Below are 7,349 nucleotides of genomic sequence, written 5' to 3'. Positions count from 1 at the left end.
GGGTGTTATCTTCTGAAGATAACATTTACACAGGGTATTATCTTCTGAAGATAACATTTACACAGGGTACTATCTTCTGAAGATAACATTTACACAGGGTATTATCTTCTGAAGATAACATTTACATAGGGTGTTATCTTCTGAAGATAACATTTACACAGGGTATTATCTTCTGAAGATAACATTTACACAGGGTACTATCTTCTGAAGATAACATTTACACAGGGTATTATCTTCTGAAGATAACATTTACATAGGGTGTTATCTTCTGAAGATAACATTTACACAGGGTATTATCTTCTGAAGATAACATTTACACAGGGTGTTATCTTCTGAAGATAACATTTACACAGGGTGTTATCTTCTGAAGATAACATTTACACAAGGTGCTATCTTCTGAAGATAACATTTACACAGGGTGTTATCTTCTGAAGATAACATTTACACAAGGTGCTATCTTCTGAAGATAACATTTACACAAGGTGCTATCTTCTGAAGATAACATTTACACAGGGTGCTATCTTCTGAAGATAACATTTACACAGGGTACTATCTTCTGAAGATAGCATTTACACAGGGTGCTATCTTCTGAAGATAGCTTTTACACAGGGTGCTATCTTCTGAAGATAGCTTTTACACAGGGTGCTTTCTTCTGAAGATAACATTTACACAGGGTGCTATCTTCTGAAGATATTATTTACACAGGGTTCTATCATCTGAAGATATCATTTACACAGGGTGCTATCTTCTGAAGATATCATTTACACAGGGTGCTATCTTCTGAAGATAACATTTACACAGGGTACTATCTTCTGAAGATAGCATTTACACAGGGTGCTATCTTCTGAAGATAGCTTTTACACAGGGTGCTATCTTCTGAAGATAGCTTTTAAACAGGGTGCTTTCTTCTGAAGATAACATTTACACAGGGTGCTATCTTCTGAAGATAACATTTACACAGGGTGTTATCTTCTGAAGATAACATTTACACAAGGTGCTATCTTCTGAAGATAACATTTACACAGGGTGTTATCTTCTGAAGATAACATTTACACAGGGTGTTATCTTCTGAAGATAACATTTACACAGGGTGTTATCTTCTGAAGATAACATTTACACAAGGTGCTATCTTCTGAAGATAACATTTACACAGGGTGTTATCTTCTGAAGATAACATTTACACAAGGTGCTATCTTCTGAAGATAACATTTACACAAGGTGCTATCTTCTGAAGATAACATTTACACAGGGTGCTATCTTCTGAAGATAACATTTACACAGGGTACTATCTTCTGAAGATAACATTTGCACAGGGTGCTATCTTCTGAAGATAACATTTACACAGGGTGTTATCTTTACACAGGGTGCTATCTTCTGAAGATAACATTTACACAGGGTACTATCTTCTGAAGATAACATTTGCACAGGGTGTTATCTTTTGAAGATAACATTTACACAGGGTGTTATCTTCTGAAGATAACATTTACACAGGGTACTATCTTCTGAAGATAGCATTCACACATGCTGTTATCTTCTGAAGATAGCTTTTAAACAGGGTGCTTTCTTCTGAAGATAACATTTACACAGGGTGCTATCTTCTGAAGATAGCTTTTACACAGGGTGCTATCTTCTGAAGATAGCTTTTAAACAGGGTGCTTTCTTCTGAAGATAACATTTACACAGGGTGCTATCTTCTGAAGATATTATTTACACAGGGTGCTATCATCTGAAGATATCATCTACACAGGGTGCTATCTTCTGAAGATATCATTTACACAGGGTGATATCTTCTGAAGATAACATTTACACAGGGTACTATCTTCTGAAGATAACATTTGCACAGGGTGCTATCTTCTGAAGATAACATTTACACAGGGTGTTATCTTTACACAGGGTGCTATCTTCTGAAGATAACATTTACACAGGGTACTATCTTCTGAAGATAACATTTGCACAGGGTGTTATCTTTTGAAGATAACATTTACACAGGGTGTTATCTTCTGAAGATAACATTTACACAGGGTACTATCTTCTGAAGATAGCATTCACACATGCTGTTATCTTCTGAAGATAGCTTTTAAACAGGGTGCTTTCTTCTGAAGATAACATTTACACAGGGTGCTATCTTCTGAAGATATTATTTACACAGGGTGCTATCTTCTGAAGATAACATTTACACAGGGTGCTATCTTCTGAAGATATCATTTACACAGGGTGCTATCTTCTGAAGATATCATTTACACAGGGCGCTTTCTTTAGAAGATACTGTTTTTTGTTTAATTAATTTTTAAAAACTAACTTCACCAAAAATATTTGAAATTTGGGCAAATATCGGGCTTTTTTATGATTTTCTTGAAAATTCAGCATTTTTTGACCATTTTTGGTGCAAAATTCTCGAAGTTGGTCGAAATTTAAAAAAATGACAAAATGGCTCCTAGATATTTTATCTAGTTTTTAAAAATTAATAAAAAAACCCCAGTATTTTGGGATTTTGGGCCAAAATGAGCATTTTGGCCCAAATTTGACCTCACAGATGAACTTATCAAGTCTTTGCCATTCTAAATATGTATACTTTTATATACTTTAGACCAACAATTTAGCAGTTATGAGGCCCGAAAGTTTCCATAATTCCAGGGTTCAGACCAACCTTTTAAACAAGCACACACACAACATTTTACGCAAAACCTGTCGGGTTTTATGTTTAATAACATTCAGAAAACTTTATGCAAAACATTCTGACAAAATGTTATTAAGTGTTGACAAAATATTTGCGAAAAAGTTTGCAAAAAATATTTAGCAATAACATTTTGAAAACATTTTAAACATGTTGTAGTGTTTTTTTCATATGAAAAGTTTTCATGACCTTAAGGGCTGGGGTATGAACGTTTGGACAGTATTTATTTTGGGACATTAGAGCACATCAGCCATATCGAATTGCATTCTGAATACGAAGAATGTCCTTCTGATATCAAATAATTTTGATTTTTTGAAATTCGCAATTTAATACACATTTTGTGGCAAATCATTAAAAATTGATATATTTGTTATTTAACAGTACTCGAAGTAAATTTTATAAATCTGATGATTTATACTTAAAGTGTATGTAGGTGAGATGAAAAGCCGACGATCAATTGAAAATTTTGACCTTTCGTATTGGAGATATGGATTTTTTCCCAAAACACACAACAAAAAAAAGGTCTTTTTGGGAAAAAAATCCATATCTTCAATATGAAAGGTCAAAATTTTCAATTGACCGTCGGCTTTTCTTCCCAGCTACATACACTTTAAGAATATATCATTAGATTTATATAATTTACTTCGAGGACTGTTATATATCAAAAATTTGAAATATATCATAAATTTGTCATAAAATTTGTATTTGAGATCAGAAAGGCATGCTTCGTATTCAGAATGCAATTCGATAGGTCTGAGGTGCTCTCATGTCCCACAAAAAATACTGTCGAAACGCAATAAACGCTCATTCTAGATCCCTTAATATATAACCCGACATTTAAATGTTATTAAAACGTTTTAACCACATTCAAAACGCGTCTATAACACGCTTGTAACGTTTTAAAAATATTTGTTGTTTGCTGGGAAGGCCTCAGTAATCAATAAAGCCTAAAGGATTGTAAGGGGTTAAAAATGTTTGGTATGAAATCAAAACTCGACCGACGGTTGACCGCCGGTTCCTTCCGGTTTTTATTGTTTTAAGGTTGGTCTGAACCCTGGAATTATGGAAACTTTCGGGCCTCATTACTGCTAAATTGTTGGTCTAAAGTATATAAAAGTATAGATATTTAGCATGATGGAAAAGACTTGATATGTTCATCTGCGAGGTCAAATTTGGGCCAAAATGCTCATTTTTGGCCCCAAATCCCCCAAAAATGTTTTTTTAGCCCATTTCTTTTTCGTTATTCGTAACAAAAAAATCCTTGGGCAAAAAAAAATCATTTTATTAATTTTTAAAAACTAAATAAGAATATCTAGGAGCCGTTTATTTATTTTTTGAATTTCGACCAATTTTGTGAAATTTGCACCAAAATAGTCAAAAATGCTGAATGTTCAAAAAATTCATAAAAAAGCCCGATCTTTGCCCAAATTTCAACTATTTTTAGTGAATTTGGTCAAAATTCAAAAAAATAAATAAAAATTCCCTTTAAAAGGGAAGGCCAGCGTCAATGCAGAAGAGGTCTTGTAAATAGTTTGGGTCACCGTGAAAGGCATTTTTAGGATCACGCTTACATCCATGTTACATGACAGTTCACCAAACCATCAATGGTGAGAACATGCACACTGAAACAGCAAAACACATTAACTCCTATAACTCCTGTCAACTCTTTAATTCATTACCCCAAATTGTTCTGTATTTTTGTCTTTACTGCTTTTTACCCATGCTTATTATAAAAATCAAGAAATACACTGCAGTTTGTTAGTTAATTCGCAATGTTAACTCAACTTACATGCACATTTTATTTTAAAATAATTTTATATTATTTCGCAATGTATAGTTTACTATAAAGTAGATAGTGGCACGCACATGATAAAGGACTGATCATTCACTACAATCTTCACTTTTAAACTGTATTTTTTGAATGTGTTGATTGTTAGTCCGAAACTCCTGCAAAGCTATGGACATGGCATCTTACCTACTCCATTCTGTAGTCTGCATTGTGTGTTTTCTCAGTCTTCAATCATTTTGTTGAATGTAATTTTATGAATCAAATAAAAAAGATAGAAATTGGCCTCACTTTAGTTATGTGTCATTTTACAGTATTTATCATTTATAAAGTAAGACAATAATTTATTTATTTTCTATAAGTGCATGTCAAAATATGGGATATATTGTTCAATATTATAGCTAGCCCTAAAAACTTTATTTTCAATCGGATTTTTCCCGTTGAAAAGACAAAACTGATGTTAAAGATAGCAATAATATCATCAATAACATTTTGAGTCAATTTTATCCATAAAACGATACAGGATAGGATAGATAATTACTTTGACTTCAATGTGGTCCATATAATGAAGATTTTGATTCCACAACATTATTAGATCTGTTATCAACATATCAATTATGCACTCACAGGCAACCAAACATCATGCTATGCTCAGTATAGTCCACTGATATGACCTCGTGATCATTCCCCCGCTTTGACCATGTCATTTTTTTCGATATGCTGATTGCTGAACAAGTTTATGTTTATATGTGTAGGCCTAACCTATGATAACTTTTTAAGTCATAATTAATTCAAACATAACTTTGGCAATAGCCTACTCAATCGTTTTCGTTCGTTGAAACGGCAAAACATACTTTCTTTTCCTTGCAAATCGAATTAGCAGACATCAAAAACATTTCCACCACGAGAAGTAAAAAAATAATTCATACCAATAGAAGAAGGCTATAATCTTAGCTAATCTTTAGTGTACACAAACCCCATCTCAGAATTAGGTACCAGCGCCCTATGCGCTGGCGAAAAGTCTTTGCCATTCTAAATATGTATACTTTTATATACATTAGACCAACAATTTAGCAGTTATGAGGCCCGAAAGTTTCCATAATTCCAGAACAACCTTAAACAATGGAAACCGGACGGAACCGGGTGGAACCAGCATTCAACAGCCTGTCAAGTTTTGATGTCATCCCTAAGTTCGAAGAGGTTCGTGCAGTACTAAAATAGAAACAAGGCATGTCATAATAATTCTATAATTTTTTCACACATTTATTACACTGAATTATCTCAACTCGAAGTGAATTGCATGTTGCATATTTGTTGGATGTGTTTTTCGACTGCGCGGGGGTGCAGATGCGTGTGTGGAAATCGTGCCATTTGATAAAATATTTGTCACGATTGGCCCAAAAGTAATGAATTACCTTGTCAACGTGGGATGGTGTCACAATAATGAGACATTACAAATTATTTGCAACTTTAACGACCCCCCCCTCTCTCTCTCTCTCTCTCTACCAACCTTTTGACAAGGTCTGGACAAACATCTTGGACGCCCTCTAATATTTTCCAATTAAGTTATGTTCGATTTGGTTCTGATATTTCAAAGAGGGCGAACTTCGAGAACAAAGCAAGGCGACAACGAAATGTGATGGAATCCTTTATCGGTTATACGATATAGTTTTTTATAGTTTTTTTAACATTTTGAATTGCTATAATATCGAGTCCTAGGGCTTACGGTTGAGTTATCATTAAATGTACATTTGTGTGGCTGTGTTTTTACCATTTCTTGGTCAGACGTAAGAGACACACCTGTTTTCAGAGTTTTATTTATGTTTTCTTTTCCCAAGTCTGAGGTTACGCCGCATTGCATTGAAATAAGGCTCTACCACCATGACTAATGAAATCGTGATGTTTCCCAATCGGCAAGAGATAATGCTGCCCGAATTCCTGGAAAGATTCACTTTTTCATTATGACAACACTGCATTCTTCCGCATTTGGTGTTACCCGTCATCCTGTTGCGCCAACACTGCCAGAGAACTTAAGTCTCATCTCCTATAAAACTTAATATTTCCATTGGGGTCCATTTAAACATGCAAGATGCACCATTTTGTGATATTCCGAACACTGATCAATGTTATATCTTTTAATTTAATCACAACAGACAATCCTGGCTAATACGGACACGCACTTGTTTGCTGTATAGGCATAAAGTATAAGGACTGGTGTTTTACCGGAACTGGGTTGGGGATGGGAGAAAATGTCCCCCAGTCAGGACTATTGCCTCCCGCAGCAAAACCCAAAAATTACCTAAATGTCCACTTTTGAGGCAAATTTGCGCAAAATTGATTGATTTTGCCCCCCCTTGAAATTAACAATACCCCCTCCCCCATCATGCCCACACCGAACAAAATTCTTTTTTTGTTTGTTTTTTGGTGCATTCAGCATTTTGGTGTAGTAGGCCCTACCCGCAAGAAAAAACTTACATAATTCTTGACTCCGCCAGAATCGTTTTATATCTTAGGCAGTGATGGTGGGACCAGGTGCATGCTGTGCCTCATATTGCAGAATGATGCGTGTTGTTTTTTTGTCAATTGGAAGTTCACGATCTACCATTGTTATTTGGACAAATCAGTTACATCAATTTTACCAGATCTTGCTCCTCCTGGGCTCGTATACCAATGGATACCCCGCCTTCTATATACTGAGCTGTATACATTAATTATTTTTTCAACTGACAATTGATGGCAGCAATCCATAAATCTGGTTGAGTATCACATTAAGGGTGCATTGCACCAAAAATATTATAAAAAAAAGGCGGAGAAAATAATATTTGTGCAAATAGGTATCATTGAGATCTTGGAAATAATATACTCCTATAAGTCAACGAATTCAAAATA

Source organism: Amphiura filiformis, chromosome 20, assembly GCF_039555335.1.
Source record: "Amphiura filiformis chromosome 20, Afil_fr2py, whole genome shotgun sequence".
Taxonomy (NCBI): Eukaryota; Metazoa; Echinodermata; class Ophiuroidea; order Amphilepidida; family Amphiuridae; genus Amphiura; species Amphiura filiformis.
Note: the sequence above shows the minus strand (reverse complement) of the source record.